Source organism: Convolutriloba macropyga, chromosome 7, assembly GCF_964194025.1.
Source record: "Convolutriloba macropyga chromosome 7, txConMacr16.3, whole genome shotgun sequence".
NCBI classification, from domain to species: Eukaryota; Metazoa; Xenacoelomorpha; order Acoela; family Convolutidae; genus Convolutriloba; species Convolutriloba macropyga.
In genome coordinates this window covers 1,088,377-1,109,771 of record NC_134474.1, presented here as the reverse complement: position 1 = coordinate 1,109,771, position 21,395 = coordinate 1,088,377, and the positions used below count along the sequence as shown (strand labels likewise).

Genomic DNA, 21,395 nt, shown 5'->3' with positions numbered 1-21,395 from the left:
AAAAGTGCTGAACAAAAAAGCATGGGTTGAAACATTCATTTCCTTGCGTTTTGATGTCTTAAAGATTGTTCGAAAGAAAGTTTACCGCGAAGTAAAACGTGAACATTTGGCATCGTTTCGTTTTTTAAAAAAATTATCAGATTTGAATAAAAATCAACTTATTAACAAAGCCATGTAAAAACTCGCTGCTGCCAGCCATGAGATAGCAGAAAATTTTAAGGCAGAAAGGCAGAGTGTGTTGAAAAATTTTTCTGGTCTGGTACTTCGCAAATTAATAATCAAAAAATCGACTGTTGGTTTCTCTATAAAAATTTCATATGAATAAGTAAGAGAAAAAGTGTGAAAACTATATTTTTCGTCATTTAATTGGCAAATTTAAGTATTAAAAAAGAAGAATTTGGATGACTCGAGATGTTTCTAGTTGTTTGTCGAAAAAGCGTGTTTGAACAAGATTCCTGCAAGATATCATATTCGAAAGGCATTTAGGAAAAAAGTCAATTAGAATCAGTTCGGCTACTTGAAATTCTTTTAAGAGTCAGTTCATTTGGTTTTCTGTAAATTTTAGCTACAGAAAAAACTCAAAAATTTTTTTTCCAGAATTAAGAACATGCAATCCGGACTAAAAATTGTTCCGTGGATTTCAGTTTTGTAACTTGTTTAATAAACAATAATTTGCTTTAAAAGAGTTTTCTGATTTACTTTTTTGCCTGAATTGATATCTTGCAAGTTTTGAATCATCCCGCAAGATTCTGGCAAGATTTGAATCCGCTCATCACTAGGGTTGAAAGCTCTGTTTCAGCACTGCATCTATTCACTGGTTGGAGAAATAAATCCACATAAATATCATCAAGTGTTTGTAAGCAAAAGCAAAGTAGAAAAGTTCTGGCTGTGGTGGTGTGAATTATTGATGACTGTTTGTACACTATGCGTAGTGAAACAGCAGCACTGATTATAAACTGAATGAATAAACGGACACCCTTGAGTCCGGATCAGTTTGGAACAATGCACGTTATTTTTCCTGGTTCAATATTTGTTTGTTTGCTTGAAACAACCCCCCCCCCCCACCTTTCAGTTTGGCATATAATGATTGAGTAATGATATGCTATATATAGTTACTCGGATGCGGGTGGTTAATTTTCAGAAAAACATTTACCAAAATTAACTGTGGTTGATCTGTTCAGTAGCCCCAGTGAACAATTTTGTTTTTTTTTTGTGAATAAGAAGAACGGGTTATTACGTTAAAGTACAACAACTGCAATCCTTACCTTTTTATATTTATCACTGACAGTTTATAAATAGGTTAAACGCTATAATTCCTGTAAAATCTGACAGTTAAGGAAATAACACAAGGGAAAACAAAGCAAAAAACGACACCTTGATAGAAAATATAATTAATATAAAATAATTCTCTAACGTTGCGTTTATGTTTGACTGAATTACTGAATAAGACAGTACAATTGTTCAAATCTGATCACAATCTAACAGGTAGACGATATATTTATACAATACTCTCAAGTATGCCTGCATTTATTGTTTGTTTTTAACCAAAATCCCGAGTTGAACGTTTTAAGCTACGCCAAGAGAGCATATCAGAAATGACTGAGTTCGAACTCCACTTTAAGACTCTTAATGAACTTTTCAAGTGTACTTTTGGTCACAATTGTTCATTCTTTTTCAATCGATACTTCATAATCTACATATCTCTATCACCTGTCTGCTTCTAAATGCTCATTCTAGAAAACAAATTTGTCCCAACTCCAACTTAAAACGTTACTACAGTGCTATATCCAAAAAGGAACTTCGCAACGGTTTTCGTTGATTATAGACTAACCAATCAGTAGTGGGAAACATTTCCAGAAAATGGAACAACGTAGACTGATGGAACCATTACTTTCCTTTATGGTCATACGTATGGTATCCACGAACAGTTTATCGTCAGACATATGGTTTCCAAGATCCCTTTATGGTCTTATGTATGGTAAGCAAGAACTATTAAACGGTTAACTTCCTCAAATAATATCTACAGTGAACCATGGAGTAAAATGAGGCCCAATAACTTCAAGGTCACCTCTGTCCAAACTGCATCTCGTCAATAAAAACAGATTCAAGTTTAATTTGAACAGAAAAATAATTTACTAATGTTCCACATTTATGGTAATTATGGTTAGGCAAAAAAATATGACTACTTAACAAGTTGAGATAATGAAACGCAAACTTAATTTACAACGCAAACTTATTAAATAAACTCAACTTATGTCTATTTTTACGTGTGCCTTTAATGCCCTCATATAAAAACGTATGCGATCATAAACATGTTGGCTGTTTTCAACTGCAATCTAATGGTTTTCATTACTTTGAAATTAATTGTTTTTAAAAGTATGAGCCAATATTATAACTTTGCTTTTTTGTTGTTTTTTTTGTCTAATTGTTAACGAGCCTTTTTATGGAGCGGTCCCACTTCTTTTCTAGTAAACTACACGTTATTCTGTTTAGTTTCAGTTATTTTCGACACTATTTTGACCTTGTTAATAAGTTTTCTTGGATGTAACACTGTTGGCGCCACCTCAAATCCGCTAACAAAGTCATCAGAGAGCAAAAAATAAAACTAAAAAAACTTAGAATTTGTCAAAACTCAAAAATGGCCAAAGCTGAAAATTTTTACAAGTTGGGACCGAAATTTTGTACGCCCCCAATTTTTGGAAAGGATAACCTGAGCAAGCCGAGGATATGGCACACGGTTAGGGTTACCTCTGAGCTACTCATGGACCCACAGACGTTATTGCATCAGACGCACAAGTGTGGCTATTAGCACTTATATGGTGCAAAACTGGCATTTTTTGATATTTTGTCAATTACTGTTAAATTGCTGAAGTTGTTTATTTAATGGTAATTTAGGTGATCATTAAAGGCCAAATACCGTAATCTCGAGTCATTTAGAGCCACGTAATAATTATTCGTGCTGAAGTCAACAAAAGTAAATATTGCAGTAATTTGACATTTACTATGTAAATAATGACCTGAACCATTTTCTTGATTAACCAATCAGGAACAAGTAGCAATGATGCTAAAAATGATAAATTTTTGATTATTTACTAAAACCAAACTGTTTGAATAGTGAAACTGAATTGTATTTAGAACCATTAGAAACTTTTATACATAGCAATTGGCTCTCAGATTGACTAAAATTTGATTCTTTAAAAACTTTAGTCTTTTTGCTAAGTTCTGTTAGTTCTCAAGATCTTGCGAGTTTTAAGTTAGTTGAAGCTTATTTGACCAGAAATTAGAAACACTACTAACACTGGCTGAAGCCTTACAAACTTCAGCACGGAATTGAACATAGATTATCACTAAGGATTTTCTTAACTTCAATCAACGAAATTAAATTTACAGTCCTTTAAATACGTCCGAGCTACTAATTATTTCTGCGAGATTGTTAGTCAATTGAACCCTGTGACGAACCAGGCCGGTGTAAAGCTCGAGAACCAGGCTGTGATATATCGGTTCCGCTGAGATTCTTGTGGAGCCACAACATTTGGTCCGCCGACCCGGACATCAACAACAACACGATCAAGGACGTATCTTCGATTCATTTTGGTGGACAGGAACGAAAACGCTACAATGGCCAGCTAAAAAACAGTATACACTGGAAAACAGTTGATTGGAAGACGAGTGATCAACTGAAGACGTTAGAGAAGCTGACCTACTCAAATTGTTCTCCAGACGCCTCACCGAGCTAGAAGGCTACCTGAACAAAAACAAAACAATGACTGCCAAAAGTGCATATCGAGTCTTCTTCGAGACGTACGACAACTTACAAGCCAACAGAAAGCAGCAAGGGTTACTATTGAAACCAAAGTATTTAGATGCTTTCGACATTGACACCAAGCGTTTGTTAGAAGAAAAGAGCAAAGATTTGAGATGATTAGTTGGCAAATTACCATTTCTCCGAGACATCAAAAAGTTTTCAACAGAATTGGTCGATCATTGTGATGACACATTTCGAGCATAGAAAACAGTGAAGGCTGCTCACCCAATTTCGAGTGAGCTATCAAGTTTGGGGGAGATGTTAAAAACTGAAAACTTAGCGACTCTGAATCACAGACATCGTATAATCAGGTGGAACGGTTAATCGAAAAACCAGATATATTCTACGCATAATCGATTTGAATGATAAAGCCAGAAAATTACTCTCAAGAGCTTCTGGAGTTCAGTAAAAATGGGAGTCACCATCAAGGCCTGATCAAGCAGTACGGCACAGCAAGGATTGTGGAAACCAAACATCCCTAGTGTCATCCATATCGGCTGGTGATCAAGACTCAAAAAAGACCGTAATTGATACAGGAAGTGGAACAGTAGAGAACGCTGAAGAGAACGCCGAGGTCTATTCAAGTCATTCTGCTACACAAGGATGCTGAAAACAACCCAGTATTGCCAAACGAGATCATCGAGAAGGCGACAAATTGGCGAAATGGAGCTCCAAAACCTAAGAGCTAAGAAACAAACAGAGCAACGACTGCGACAGTGACAGTTGGAGCAGAAGCGTGAGGAAGTAGAACTTCGTCGAACAAAAGAAGAATTGCAACAACAAGAAGATGAGCTACGTTTGCGACAACATGAACGAGAGGTCGAAAACGAAGGAAAGAAAGCCGAAGCAGACGAATAGCAAAGACGCATGGAAAATGAACTGACAAAAGGAAGGTCAAGAGCATCTGTGTCACAGTTAGACGAGTTAGAAGGAGTGTTGGATCCAGACGCAATCTAGAAAGAGCTGCAGGCTGGGCAAATTCAGTGGCCCAACATTCTGGCCCTAGTCGGCCACTATCTCCCAATGTTGTGATCGACCCTCCCAAGAATTTCACACAGGACAGAGTGACAAACGTTTCAGCGCCTACCCAAAAACTACACCGTTGTGACAGCCGGGTGCAGGAATTTTCTCAACGCAACTGCTCGTGTATTCTCAAGAATCTAGAAACCCCTAAATCAATTAGGATAACAGAACCACAGACGTTTTTGCCCAAGACAACGTTCGAGCAACAAGGACCGTCAGCGTTCCAAAACAGGCAGAGAAGCCAGAGTCCCAACAACAACTATAGCTACAGATCGATAGAAAGCCACAACCAAACAACAGTGAGACAAGCTACCCCACAAGTAACTGGGACATTTTCTGCAGAAAGTTTGGCAGACCAAGAGTCATTGTTGAATCTCAACTCAAGAATATATACACACATCCTCTAGTTAGACACGATGACTCCAGTAGCATTGTTCGTTTTTCAAACGTGATCACAAACACAGTCAACGTTTTGACGCGAATCGAATTTCAATCTGACCTGGAATCGGAGAGAGTTCTGAGTTCAGCAACCAAAAACTTTCCCTTCAGCTTAAAGAGTTGTGGCTTCGACACCTACAGAATCATCGAGTACTAACAGCAATTTTGATTGTCTTCAAAGACTGGTTGGAATCAACCGCTTTCATACATGAAGACTTGTTAGCCCAGAAAAACTCCAAGCTTCAAAACCGCAAGAAACCGAAAACAAGAGCTTTCGCATCCAACGCTGATGGTTCTACGAAACTAAAGACTTCAGACTTTCCTTTGAAAGATGGGCAGCACGCTATCTGGAGTTGCAATAAATTCAAATGAATGAGGCTGAATGAACGACGAGAACATGTGCAGAAGTTCAGACTGTGTTTCAACTGCTTGAGACTTGGCCATCGGTCGAAGGACTGCAAAAGCAGAACTTGCAGCGTGCTCAATTGTGGACGACAACACAGCAAGTGATTGCACAGTAACTTAAAGAAGGAGGCTACAACGGGCACCGCAGAAGCTACGACAGCATTAGCAACATTGATCACGCAATGAGGACTCCCTTAGTGCGTATAAAACTGGTGATTGGAAACCACAGCCTGAGCGTGTTGGCAATGTGTGATACTGGATCCTCAATCTCATTAATGGATAAGTCAATTGTATCTAAGCTGCAGCTGCAAGGCCGAAAAGCGTCTTTGCCAGTAGCAGGAATCCACGGATCAAAAAATGTCAAGACGGAAATAGTTCCGATAGCGGTTTCAGCGCATGAGAAGTCTCGACCATTAACGACAGTGCAATTCTATGTTCACGAGAAATTGATGTTGGGTGACCAGATTGTAGATCCGCAGGGGTTGAAAGATTGCTACCCACATCTGAGGAACTTGCCGAATCAGAGCTACAATCTGAACGCAGTTCAAGTAATTCTTGGACATGACTGCTACGACATCCATTACCTATTAGAATTCAAGACGTCAGACAACAAAAATGCATGATGGGCAGTGAAATCGAAAAGAGGATGGGCTTTAAGTGGTACCCTACCACCAATGCAAGAAACAGCAACCTCAGTATCAGAGGACAAGTTTGCAAGTCATTTGAGTAAATGGTGGGACATCGAATCCTACGCCTCAAACTGTGATGTCACTGGTAAGACGATGGTTGAGCAGAGAGTAATCAAAACATTGGAGCACACAACTTGATGAACAGGTGAAAGATACGAAGTTGGACTTCTATGGCGAGAAGAGGATGTGAAGTTACCAAATAACTTCTACTCTGCTATGGGACAACTCAAGTCTCTAGAACGACGCTTACCGAAAAATGATATGTTGCGAAAGCGTTATCAGGAGACCATTGACACTGATGTCAAAGCTGGTTATGTCCCCAAAGTACAAGAGGTTGAACTGAACGAAAGCAGAGACAAGATTCAATGGTACTTGCCACATCATCCTGTCATCAACCCTCACAAACCCGAGAAAGTTAGAAGAGTGTGCAACGCAGCAGCAAATTGCCAAGGTGTAGCCCTCAACAAAAAACTTTTATCTGGAGCAGACCTCTTGCAGAGTCTGATTGGAATTTTTTTCGCTTCCGAGAACACCAAATAGCACTTTCAGCCGATATAGAAGCAATGTTTCTACAAGTTGCTATCGCAAGCAATGACAGCCGAAGCTTAAGATTTCTCTGATGCGAAGATCCAGAGCAGAAAATAGAAGTATACGAGTATACGCGACACGTTTTTGGGGCGAAAAGCTCGCCAACTTGTGCAAATTATTCTTTGCATCAAGTGGCGAAAGTTAACGCAAAAGACGACGAAAATCTTGTCAAAGCTGTCCAGCGAAACTTCTACATGGACCGCATCCTCAATTTAGTCAGAACACTCCAAGAAGCGATTGAAATCTACCAGCAAGTCAAAGAGATCCTTAGAAATTGTGGATTCAGTTTCAAGAAATGGATAAGGAGTGACGAAAAAGTCGCGTCCCAAATCCAAGAGGCAGACAGCTCAACGAAAATTTCGAAAATTTTCGAGACCGAGCCAAAATCATCATCAATCGTTGGACTGAACTGGAATGTAGACACAGACAGTCTAATAGTCTGTCGTGGAACTGAGAAAGTAGTTCCATCAAAAATAACTCAGAGATTTTTCCTATCCTTTTTCTCAGCTGTGTTTGACCCACTTGGGATATGCTCAACCTTCACGATAAGAATGCGGTTTCTATTCAATAGCGTTTGGGCAATAATGGGACGAGCATGGTACAACGAGTTGTCAGTAGAGCAGTCAAATTTTTTCAGTGATTGGTGCTCTTTCAGTTGAGAGAAATAAGGACGATGTCAATAAATTTATTTTATTTTGAAAACGGATGTTCAAACTTCAGACTTCACATAATTAGAGACGCGTCGGAAGAAGTGATGTGCATCGTGGCAAATCTGCAAGATGAAGCAACGTTGAAACTCTCCTATGTGATAGGAAAATGCCGTGTAGCACCTATCAGACATAGGACGATTCCGAAGTTAGAACTTCAAGCCGCAGTCTACGGCGTTCGTCTCAGGAGTCAGATATTGAGAAAACGTGATGTCAGAATTGACAAAAATTATCGTTGGGCCGATTCATCAACAGCTTTATAGTGGCTACAGTCAGCTCATAAGAAACAACAATTGCAGAGGAATAAACAACAATGTCAACAGGGCAGAGGAAATAGTGGAAACTCATCGATGGATCAATGGAGACACGTCAAAGGTGTCAAAAACCCTGCCGAAATCGGAAACCGAGAAATGTCCATCGAAGGCCTCAGAGAGTCCGTATGGCTAAACGGGCCGGCATGGCTCCAGCAGATGAAGAAAAGTGGCCAAAGCCGTGGTGCCAAGTGAACGAACTCGAACCTGAGCAAGTTACGAGTACTGTAGCAACAGAAACAATTAGTTGACTGGAGACATTACAGCAGTTTCAACCCAATTAGAAGGTTCATTGCCTACTGCGTGAAATTAAAGACGAAGCAGAAAGAAGCCCTCAAAGCAGACGAAATTCATCAAGCATAAAAAATACTGTTTCGATTTGTTCAAAACGAAAGCTTCCCGAATGTTTCAAAGTCGATAGCAAACATCAAAGAAATTTCAAAAAAATGAACAATGTCAAATTGTCACCCATTGTAGAGGAAGATGGAACAATTAGGGTGAAAGTTTGACTGAAGCATTCAAACGTTGATTACAATGCAAAACATCCAATACTATTGACAGCTAAACATGCAGTTGTGCAACTTCTGTTGAAAAAATAGCATCGTGACAACCTACACGAGGGCATGGAATATATGAGAAACATGCATCAAAAAGAGTACTAGATCATCGGGTTAAGAAATGCATTAAGGAAAATTAAATCGAGATGTATCAAATGCAGACATAGAAACGCCAACCCAATTCAACCTCCGATGGCGGCTCTAACCAGAGAATGACTTGATGAACATGTGTTCCCATTCCCTCGTACCGGCATCGACTACTTCGGTCCCTTCGAAATCTTGTTCTTACGACGTACTTTGAAGTGATGATGCTGCCTCTTCACTTGTCTAACGACCATATCAGTACACATCGAAGTGGCACAGTCATTGGACACCAAGTCATCCAGTGACAAGATTTATTGCAAGACGTGGCTTCCTAAGAACTATCATCAGCGACAACGAAACAAACTTCGTTGGAGCAGCCAATGAGCTGAAAGCATTCATTAACGAGTGGGACAAGGCTAAGATTGAAAGTGATTTAGCACCGAAAAAGATCGTTTAAAATTCAGTCCTCCTGGAGCTCCACACTTTGGTTGAATCTGGAAAAGACTGGTTCAATGTTGCAAGAATGTCATGATTGCAATCTTGGACAAGTGAAGCCTCACTGACAAGGTACTCAGAACCACAATGTGTCTTGTAGAGCGAACAGTGAACGCAAGACCGTTGACAGCAGTGAGTGATGACCCTGACGATTTGACGGTTTTCACGCCAAATCATTATTTGTTAGCACAAGAGATCGCGAGTGCACCATTCATGCCATCCAGTGAACGCTACCATAACCTGAAAAAATGATAGCGGCTCAAGCATATGCAGACATGATCCGGAAAAGATGGACTCGCGAGTATCTTCCACAATGGAACCAGAGATCGATGTGGTCAAAAGAATATGTGCAGAACCTTAAAGAAGGCGAGTTAGCATGGCTATTATATGACTCTGTGAAACGCTGTGAGAACAAACTGGGTCGAAGCATTGAGATCTTCACTGGCAACGACGGTGTTGTGAGATCAGCGAGAGTCAAAATGGCACATGGAGAGCTAAACCGGCCAGTCGTGCAGTGAGCGCCAGTATTCTGCGATGTTGTTTCTGAGATCCAAAACAGGGCCGGCGATGTTGGTGCCACTTCAAATCCGCAAATCTGCTACAAAAGTCATCAGACAGCAAGAAATAACGTTTGAAACTGAAACAACTTAGAATTTGTCAAAACTCAAAAATGGTCAAAACTGAAAATTTTTACAAGTTGGGACCGAAATTTTGTACATCTCCCCAATTTTTGGAAGGGATAACCTGAGCAACCCGAGGATATGGCACACGGTTAGGGTTACCTCTAAGCTACTCATGCACCTAACGAACGTTATTGTATCAGACCCACAAATGTGGCTATTAGCACTTATATGGTGCAAAATTGGCTTTTTCTGATATTTTGTGATTTATTGTTAAATTTCTTAAGATGTTTTTTTTACGATATTATAGTTAATCATTAAAGGTAAAATACCGTAATCTCGAGGCATTTAGTGCTAAGTAATAACTATCCTCGCTTTAGTCAACAAAAGAAAAAGTTGCACAAATTTGACATTTACTATTTGAACAATGACCTAAATCATTTTCTTGATTAACCAATCCGAAACAAGTAGCAATGATGTTATAATTGACAAATATTTGATTATTTACTTCAAACGACTTGTATTTAGATCCATTAGAAACTTTTATACAGAGCAGTTGGCTCTCAGATTGACTAAAATTTGATTCTTCCTCAACTTTAGTCTTTTTGCTAAGTTTTGTTAGTTCTTAAGATCTGGCGAAGTTAGTTGAGCTTACTTGACGAGAAGTCAGCAACAATACTAAAACTGGCTGAAGCCTTACAAATTTCAGCACAAGATTGAATATAGATTATCACTAAGAGTTTTTTAACTTCAAACAACGAATTAAAGTTACAGTCCTTTAATTACGTCCGAGCGACTAATTATTTCTGTGAGATTGTTAATCAGTTGAACCCTATGAAGAACCCGGACGGCGTAAAGCTCGAGAACCGGGTTGTGATATATCGGTTCCGCTGAGATTCTTGAGCAGCCGCAAAAATCTCACAGTTTTGAATGTAATTAATGTTTGTTGTTTTTGTTGCTTAATTTTGTTGTTCGTCTTGGCTTGCTTTCTTGATAATGGCTAATCTCATCAATATAATGCGGCATTCTTTACCCCGCTTAAGCACTTTTATTTCGAGGCGATTTTTTTTTATGTAAGTTTTTTTTTGAAAGTTTATCTGTCCATCTGTTCCCCATTTGGTAGACATTTATGCCAAAAACGTGGATGAGCCGTGTGGGAACTTTACGTGCAAACGCACATTACCGAGCCTCATTGATACTTGTTTAGCCTTATAGTCTTGATCTTAACTTTTGACCTGAGCCATATAACCTATGGCCGTATAGCCGTAGACCTTTCAATAGACTTAATATTCGACATTTAAACGCCTCATGAACTATCTATACATTGCTAGTTTTAAACGGTAGCAAAAAGCTTTCCAAGAAACGGATTCTGTAGGACATCATCGAATTATATATATATATATATATATATTTATATATATATATATATGTAAGTATGTATATATATATATATATATATATATATAATTAAATTTTTATTTTTATATCTATATATATATATAAATATATATATATATATATATATATATATATATATTTATATATATATATATATATAAATATATACATATATATATTTTTATATATATATATATATATATATATATATATATGTATGTATATATATATATATATATATATATATATATATATATATAAAAGTAGTTGGTAAAAACTTGTTCTGTTTTTCTCTTTATGTAAAAACTTCTATAAGCAATTTATTCAAGTTGTTCGAGTGCTGAAATTGCGATAAATTGTTCTTGATTTTGAAGGCCTTCGACATAAAATGTCTGGTTTTATTTTCAAAGAACTAATTGGTTTAACAGAAAAAAATTGCGGTACTGTGTCATTTTTACCCCCAACTTCATTCAACATACCATCAAGTGATACACGACTGTACATCCTTTACCCGTATAGTTATTTGCAACAAAATTTTTTACAGCATAGCACTTAGATTTCCATTGGCAACATTGTATGCAAAACTTTGTATGAAGAAAAATCAGAAATTCTCCAGAGGAGGATTCTTGAAAGACGTTATCAAATTGAATTTTTTTTAAGTCAAACAAACTGAAAAGTTATTTTTTTGCGATGCACCGTTTTGTACATGTGGCTAACGATTGAATCGATGGTTCGAGAAAGCAGCTCCATCTTCATTTGAACTTGTCCTGATATTCATTAGTTTGCGGTTGTATAGCAGATGAAAACCAATTGATAATTACATTTGTCAGCAAGTAAAAAGTTGACAGTCGTGGTCAAATTGCTCTAGACCTGAAACAGACGCCTGCAAGAAAAACTTTTCCTTTTTGGAGGTAAATGAAATGCGAAAACTGAAATTAGTCCATTTAACTATGACCAAACGTCCAGTACCAGTTCTGAAGTCTTATTTCAGCCTTCCAGCTGAAAAAAGACAAAGAATTGAAAAAAAAACAACAGAATCAGTCAATGGTTTTCAGAGACAAAGCTGACACAGAAAATGCGAACTACGCCATTGTTTTTATTCAGTGATAATCAAAACTCGCATTTATTTGTATTTTATCAAGTGTTTATAATGAAACAACAGATATCACCTCTTTTGTAAAAACTGTTTTCAAATGAGCAAATCAGGAGATCAATTATTTAAACACAAGCGTGGAAATAACCATAATCACTGAGAAAGGCGATCATGAAGGATTTTTAATTCGAGGATACCAGGATCATAACTTGTATACTTTTCACAGATTTGCATAATTATTTTTCCCATAACTGTTTCTCTGGTAAAACTGTTGTTTTTCCACCTTGAATATGAAGAGTTTTCACTTTGGTTTTTTTTCTTTCTTGTACCATTAGATACGCTCTTCCAAACCCAAGTTTCTAAAAAAAATCTAATTCATAATTCAACTGACCGGTTCTTTATGACCGTTTGCAGGCCGTCATGTTTTGAGAAAACCGAGCTGATATTCAGAATTTTACTAGAAAACACTTTTTCAACAAAGTTTCTCTCGATGTTTTGTATCTATCAACTTGATCCACCCAAACTTAGCTCACTAAGGGTGAAAATAAATATAAAGTTTACGAAATTCTCACGCCTCAATTTAATATCAGAGCTCAAAAAACATCTGTTCGTGTTTGACACTTCAAGTGACGAATTTTTCAATGACAAAGAATTTTGAAATTGGCTACAGCAGAACGTCAATAATATATTAGTGCAGTTTGCATAAAACACAATATATTTCCACAAAGTAAATGTTCACCTTCTATTAACCTTAATACAGCACACATCATTTTAATTAAATCACAACGTTACATTCAAGAAATTGGTGCAATTCGTCAACAGCTAAATAACACACAACTTACAAAAAGCAGCTACGAGCTAGCAACCAAACAACCCTTTTATTGTTCTGGATCCAAAAACATCAGACGGTTTACCTCACTTCTCTATTTTTTATCCAACATGATGATCCATTTTTTATCTTCCCCTGCTAAATTTGTTATTTCAAATTCTAGTAATGAGAGCAAAAAAACATCTCATGCTGCGATGAATGTTAGATAAATCGGACATAAAATTAAAAGAAATAACCCATTCGGCAGCTAATGTTTTTTTCTTGAGTGTCTGCTTAATTTTGTCAGCAGAGTCGTTCCCGTCAAGAGAAAATTGATACAAAGCCACGATAATTAATTTTAAAAAATTTTATCTAAACAAACAAATTTGAAAAGTAAAAGGCAGGCTTTTGCTAATTAGCAAAGCTCTGTCTAAAGCTATTGCTGCCTTATGTTTCTTTCAACTAAGAAACTGATAATGCATACTGAAGTATTTAATTTAATTCCAAAACAAATGTTCATGTCAACACAACAAGTGAAACCTTTGATGATGCTGTCTTTAAACAGAAATCCACGCAATTGTCTCTCATTCAAAGAAACATGTTCAAGAGAACGTCCAAAAGACAATGGATCTGTCCAGACCGAATCCAGCATAAATTTTGAAACGAATCAAGAAGAAAAAGAGGAGCCCAAGAGTCATGGCATTGAATATTAAACTGTTGTCAACAAAAGCACAACTACAACTTTTCAATCAATATTGAGAGATTTGGGAGTGATGGAGTAAAAAAACGAGAGCAGAGATTATTCTCAACAAGATATTAGAATCCCCCACGGTATCCATTGAAGATCCTGGTTGTATTAATCATTATGATAACCAACCACTTCTTAGCAGTCAGCAAAAAAAATGATATTAAGAAATTTTCTTGTGTCTTTAGCTCTCAAAATTCCACCTCATTTAGTTTCAAACACTTATGCCAAACAGATCTTGGAAGCGTCTGAAAGCAAAGAAGACATTTTTGATAGCCCACGAGGCTTATCAGGAAGCGGTCATCAAGTTATCGACCAAACAGAAAAGGTAAAAACGGGCGCAAGAAAAACGCGGCAGTGAAAGGGCGAGCTATGACAATAAAAGTAATCTTACTTTCTCTGAGAAAAAAACTTTGGACCAACTGTATTTGAAGGGACCTGCATTGTTTGGAAACACAATGCGATTGAAAACCCATATCAAACTTTCATTTTGTAACATTATTTCAGACTACGAAACCAAGCCATCTTCTATAAATTATCCATCAATTCGTTTACGATTTACTCAACTTAAACTAAAAGTGAACAACATAAAAGAAATTTGATCCGTTAACTTGGCTTATGTGTACACACTTGCAAGAAAACAGTAATGTTAAATATTTTTTCGTTACGGTCGATTGTCTTTCCAGATACCGTCCTGCGGAGCCCGTGAAATCAAATCTTGCAACGGAAACTGCCTCCTCCTTTTAAAAAAAATTGAAAAAGCAACCACAAAAAGTGTGGGTTGCTGTGTCTGTACTACACAAGCTTTTGTCCGGGAACCCTCAAAAACTTATGCAACAAAAAGTCTGCATTCGAAGAGCGCGACATCGGATCACTAAAAAACATCATCTACAAGTACCTTGACGAAAAGTGGACATACTCCTACATAGCTAAAATGTATCAATTTGTAAATCAATAATATCACGGAAAAACTGGGTAATGAAACTTGCTTCAAAAAATATCACTAAAATTGATGTTCAACGACTTGTCTCTTTGAGCGCTCACAAGCAATTCTGAGTAACGCAAATTTTACGTTGCAGTTTTTGTTAGAATTGTCAAAATCAAAAGCCTTCAGTAAAAGACATATACAATCTTTCCAGTTCTTGAAGTAGAAAACCTCCTTATCTTCAATTCACCAAGGTTTACTTTTATTGATGCAAATGATAAACAAACGATAGATAAATTTTATCAACAAGAAATACGGCTTGTTTGTAAAGAGAAAAAATAGTGAAAACAGTACCGGCGATGAGTTCACTGTGCTTGTTGTTTTGTCAATTTCAATGGAAGTTTCTGAATCTAACACTCTTAGTTTTCTTTAAATTTTCTCAATGATGATGTTCAACTCGCTGGTGTCTGAACAGTGGCTCACAGTGAGATAATTTTCCAAAAATGTGCATATTGTAAATGGAGACATTTTAGTATATAACATAAAATTGTATAAAGACTACCAGAAAAGAGAAGCCAATGTAATCTCTGGTTCATCTAATGGAGAGAAAGATTCTATCAAGACGGGATCTTATAACTCAATGGTCGACGTTCTAACTACCATCGATTGAACTGTTGTACTAATAAATTTTTCATTAAGAGAGACCAAGAAAACTAAAAAATTTGATATTTCTCTGGGGAAAAATGGAGGAAATATTTTTCTAAGTAAAGAAACTCCGAGCATCATTAGGTTTTCAGGCATTTCAGACGCTAATTGAGTACAGATAGGATACAAAATGAGAAGCGCAATATCAAACACACTAATGAAGAATGAAGAAACCACAACATACAAAGAGAAAGTTCCCGTGGATCTTTGCTCAGGAAACCATTCAATTTTCATATATACGAATATCATTTAGTACCTGTTCCTTTTTGGTACAAAAGCCTTTTGATTCGGGTCCTTGAATTAGATCGACGTCTGAAGAAAGCAGGTGTCTGCAATTTTGAACAAACTCATCGAATTGTATTTGTCAAAATAAGATTACAAAAAACTCCTATCAAATACTATACAATCAGTATCGATTGAGCTTCGCGCAGAAAAAGGAATATTGGTTTCTTTTTTCGATAACAAAAAAGGCATTTCAACCCTTCATTTCGTAAAGATTACCAACTAGCATGAAATTTTATTACGCTAACCAAGCAACATCCTTTCCATATTTCTCTGGCCACTACAGGCAGAGGCAGTGGTCTTTGGGCAGCAACTGCAGGAATTGGGCGAGTCTCATTACCCTCAACGGGTCGTTCATTCTTCCTACTGCAATACGTGTTGGAGAAGAACTTTAAAGCAAAATGCTCTAGAGTTGTTGGACATTGTCATGAAAAAAATAACGCAAACAAGCGCTTCAAAAGAACAATAAGCACTGTTAATATACAATAAGAACTCTTAAAAAACAAATAGGAAGTTCACTTCGTCAACCTAGAAAAACTATTAGGAGTTGCTACTAAAAATCACTATGAAAACTCTTAACAAAACAAAATTTGGTCTTTGCAAAACAAAAAGTTCCACAAAGAAATTGATCTGATTTCTTTTCTCAAATTAAATATGATTGCTAAACTGTTACCAAACGAAGCAACCCCTAGCTCGTTGGATCTACTTGAGAAAATTGCCCCCCTGGTGACTTTCGACTGACGTTCTAGTCGAGAACTGGGACCTGTGTATAGTTCTGATGAACCCATATCAGAGTTCGGGGTGACTGGTGACCAAAAAAACTTCATTGACTAAAAAAAGTTTGGAAATCAGTTGAAAAATTGTTTAGTCGTCGGGAGCTGATCTCAAGTATGTCGAGACAGCTGCTAATAAAACTACTAGAACCGATGCTCATTACGTTTGCAACATTTTGTTGAATTCACTTTTCCCCGAATGCAGTGTCAACCAACGGTTTGAAAACCTCCAACGCAGATGGAAATTCTGCAAAAATGAGTTTCATAGAATCTGAGTTCTCACATATCAAAAATGTATAGAAAACTTGTTTAATATAACAGAGCTATTCTTACGAAGAAGATCCAACAGCAATAATAGCAGCGGAAATTGCTAGAAGAAAAGCGGTAGACTATTTCAAATGTGACAAACATCTGCTCAGCGGCGTAACTCTTTGTATTACATTCAGAAGATCTAGTGATGTTTCCGTTATCAATTCGAATGATGCTGCATCCCATTGCAAGCTGAGAGTCGTTGAAGGTAGTTTGTACGTTCACCAGATGACACTGAACGATGAGGTCGTGTCTACCATTGAAGAAATCTAGCATACTGGTGCTGCTTGCTGTCCCTACTTTGAATATTTGACAAAAACGACTTTTGGTTTCAACTTGTCTACACATTTATAAGCAAGAGGATATTTTTGCACGAAAGCTAATCCGACGGTTAGCAATTGATCTCAATACAAACAAAGCTTTTTTGAGCAACAACACGCCAAGCCTATTTTATTTTCAAAATTTTTAGCTGGAACAAATATACATTTATCGCAACGGATTAGCAGAGGCTGAGATCCCAATATCTACAATTGATTACAAACGCCCCCTTTTTTAATACAATATCAAATTTGGACTATATTGACAATGGGCACGGAATAGTTCTACCAGACTAACCCAACCATTTTACAGTAGTTATTTGATCTGACGGGCATCAAACGAGATTCTCATGACAAATCCGTAAATAACAAATGCTTCCATATATATCGAGCTGAAATTTTCAGCGGTTTTAACGGCCAACATTGAAAATTTTATTATTTGAGGAAAAACTACAGTTTTTGTTAAAACGGCACGATGAATGTCACAAAAAATACTATTCTGACATTCTGATGGACAAAAAGGACATTATCAGCTTAATTCGGAGATTCCAGAAACTGAAGCACAACTTTTGAGTTGCATTTGCAGCAGAAAATTTTACTTCAAAAGTGAAACAAAGAGTTTTCTAGTAGTAAACGCATCAAAATCCGGAAACCCTGTCACGTAGTGGTTCCTAGTAATTAACAAAAAGCCCAGCTTCAGTTTGCTGATCCTCTTGTACGACCTTTTTCTATTTAAAAGATTTTTTATCAAAGACTTGCCAAAAAATAGGTGCAATTTCACCTAGTTCATTTCTAAACTGATCAATTTTTTTCGAAGGAATTGTAGAACGCACAAAATTGCGAATTGTTTTCTGTGAAGCAGGTGATGTTGTTCTTTAACAAGTTTCTGAAATTCTGCTAGAAACCGCTGTAAATTTTGGTGATTTTGTTGCTGCTGTTGCCTAGCGTAAAAACTGCTTGCAAACATTCTGGCTTTGCATTTTCTCTCCAGATTTGTTATTAGAATCAACGGCAAGCACTAAATTTGAAAATATATCTCCTTTAACTTCCAGACTGGTTTAAGATGAAAAAAGGTGCCTGAAGGTAGAATTCTAAACCAAATCGTGAAAATGGATAATTGGTAACTGACAAAATTCAGACTTAAAGTGAGGACACACAGCATATTTTTCGAAGCTGTTGCATTTGATATTTCGAAAACAATTAAGATTTTGAATTCTTACTGAAGCCATTTGAAATCGTAGGAAGTGAGCTTAAGTTTTGTTTCCACCATCGTTTCTACACTATCAAACTTTTTCCGCTTTGCTGGGGGTGGATTTGCTGGGGAGTCTTGCGTTGCAGCTTCGTCTATTTTTTATGCTTGCTTTTATTGATTAAATTTCCAAGTTGTTCAAGGGTCAGAGAAACTTTCTATTCAAACCCGTAATCTTGTAACGCGCTTTATTGAACAATTTCAGAAACACAGAAATTCCGTTTCTTCCATGCGTTTTTAAAATTGCCCTGACAAAACGTTTATAATATGGGAAATTGTGAAATAGCATTTTCTATACTGTTTATTTCTTGAGGAGAAAAACAACATGATAGGCAGCTTGTTTTAGCCCTTTCAGTCAACATAATATAAATAGCTACGAAATTAGGAGAGGCGGCAATTTGGGATCAAACCAGTGTCTTCATACTTTTAATTAAATCGAAATGATTCTTTGATACATTCTCAAGTACGCCCTACGGCGTTCTTGAGACTGTTCAGTTTAGCTTTTATGCGTATGTGACTTTGAATTATAGTTAACTAAATCCATATTTTTACCAATCATTAGTTACTTGAACAAAGGTGACAAAGTAAAAATCATATGTGTTTTGAACATAAACCAATAATTTTTTCAACGCATTCTGTGTGATTGTTAAGTAAACATAGATAAAATAGGGATCAATGTGTTTCACATACAAGTTAAATTAGAACAGATGTGACCTTGAGAACATAGATTGTTAAATGCTGAGACCAAGCACATTTTACTTACAAACCAACACATGTTTAAAAAACAGATGTGACCCCATATTCCTCTGTAAAAGAACCCCAGTAGGCTTAAAGAAACCACATGCATTATATATAGTATAGAGAGATAAGTTATGCAACTTGGTGCGACTTTGTTTTAAAATCTTACCAAATTGCATAATATCTCTCTCTAAACTTTGTGCATTGCATGTGGTTGTTTTAAGTGCTCCCATCTTGTCTTTGGACTTAAATAGGGCGAAGCTTGTTTTAATTATAACACTTGTAGCCAGAATTTTTGTATTTGTCTTCATTTCTTTCTTTTACACTTACTAAACAGTTTTATACTATTTAAACGAACTTAAAAACAAACTTTAAAACAATGTCCGTGAAAATTCTCTTATGAAAACTCTTGTTTACCGAACAGTGATTGAAAATCTCGTCATTTTGATACAACAAAGAAGACAATTAACTTGTGGTACAATTACCAGCCTTGTTGGATACCGAAGCTGTTTATCAACGCTATTGCTGCCCTGCCGTAAAAAAAGATACAGCTGAATGCTCTATTGTTACTTCTGGAGTACACTTACCGCCAAAATCTAAATCATAAATGATTTCAACTAAAAAAACTTTACCCGAATGATTGACGCGTAACTTGAAAAGATGCAACAACTGCGATTGTGTGCCGCTGTTTGAGAATCAATTCGCACCGATCAAGCCTTTAAAATTTTGGGCGTTATTTGGGGTGTCAAATCATAACAAGGTTCATTGGAAAACGAGCCACTGAGACCACATAATCAAGTCAGTCTTCCAACAACTCCTGTTGTGGATCCAATCCTAACTGTTACTCCAAGCCCAAGCCCATCACTCTTTGCGGATTTCCAGAAGAAGAAGAACAAGATCTCTGTGATTTTGAAAGTACAAGTCAGTTTGATGTGAACCTTTTTTCTGGCTCAAATTTTTGGACACCAAAACTACAGGAGACCTGCTTTGAAGCTCCATTAGTGCGTGCAGCGCAAAAAAAACGATAACAAAAAGACTCTGCAATGGATTTTTTTTATCTGACATTTTAAACATTTAACTTAGATGGAAAATAGTTAATGAAATCAATTAAGAAATCTGCTCATCATGAGTAGATGATTATTGAGTGATCCGGGGGCCCTCCCATTAGTACGTCGTCTTAAAACATTTCGTTTCTTCAAATTTTTAAAATATTGAAAATACCAAAAACCAAAGTCCAAGAGAACGGTTTAAAATTAAAAGCTAGACAACTCTTGAATAGAACCAACTGATGACAAAAAAAGATAAGTCAATCTAACAGCCTGCGTTCTTCAACAACAGCTCCTATTAAAGCATGAAAAACGAAAAACTTGTCGCCACCTAGTTGTCTCAGAGCCTTGAATGCAGGTGTTGAAGCTTGTTAGGAGGTTGGAGTTTATTTTTGTCTTACGATATGACTCGATGTTGGCGTAGTTGTCTTCTTTTTTGGGCAGAAGGCCTCAAGGCCATTTGTTTTAGTGCTTTTGAAGCTTTCGTGCCAAATCCACCAGTGCATAAAAACACAAGCTGACAAAACGTTACAATCTCAATTTCATTTAGTCTTCATTCATTTTTGTTCTTTTTAATTGATTCTTGATACTTGTATGATCCGCTAATTCTTTTAGTGCAACTTTATGCTAGAAGGTTGAAAAATTTAATTACATTTAACAATGTTTTGTGTTTTGGTGAGTTATATTCCGAAATCCTGTTGGCCTTAATGTTTAACCTTCCACCAATTTTAGTTGTTGATATAACAGCAAATTTTCCCTGGCAATCACTGAAAATGAGGTACGGGATCAACACAATGACAGACATCACTTACCTGGTTCACAAAAAATGCGACGTTCAATATGTTGTAGTTTGGTGAAACCTACTTTTGAACAATGAAGGGCATGTGCCACAGTGAAAGTGCTACTGCTTGCATACAATGATGATGTCTTTACTGGGTCCTAAGAATAACCAAGGATGATGCCATCTCACAAACTTGTTTTATATAACTATATATATATATATATATATATATATATAAATTTCTATATATTTTTTAGTTTGGTTGATTAAATATATATAAATATATGGATATATATATATATATATATATATATATATACATATATATATATATATATATATATATATATATATATATATTTATATATATATATTTAAATATATGGATAAATATATATGTAAATATATATACATATATATCCATATATATATATATATATATATATATATATATATATATATATATATACATACATATATATATATACATATATATAACCAACC

The 21,395-nt window shown here is 36.4% G+C and overlaps 2 protein-coding genes across 3 annotated transcripts in view; one reads left to right on the top strand and one right to left on the bottom strand.

The window, feature by feature from the left end:
• The window catches only part of LOC142342382 (uncharacterized), a 133,897-nt gene extending 132,441 nt beyond the window's left edge, over positions 1-1,456 (bottom strand). The window contains exon 1 of the mRNA XM_075393692.1: positions 1,266-1,456. The gene's annotated coding sequence lies outside the window, so the exon portion shown is untranslated. The remainder of the gene's footprint in view (positions 1-1,265) is intronic.
• A 773-nt stretch (positions 1,457-2,229) lies between these two features.
• LOC142342547 (uncharacterized) overlaps positions 2,230-21,395 on the top strand; it is a 135,392-nt gene continuing 116,226 nt past the window's right edge. For both annotated transcript variants that reach the window (XM_075393912.1, XM_075393911.1), the window contains exon 1: positions 2,230-2,243. The gene's annotated coding sequence lies outside the window, so the exon portion shown is untranslated. The remainder of the gene's footprint in view (positions 2,244-21,395) is intronic.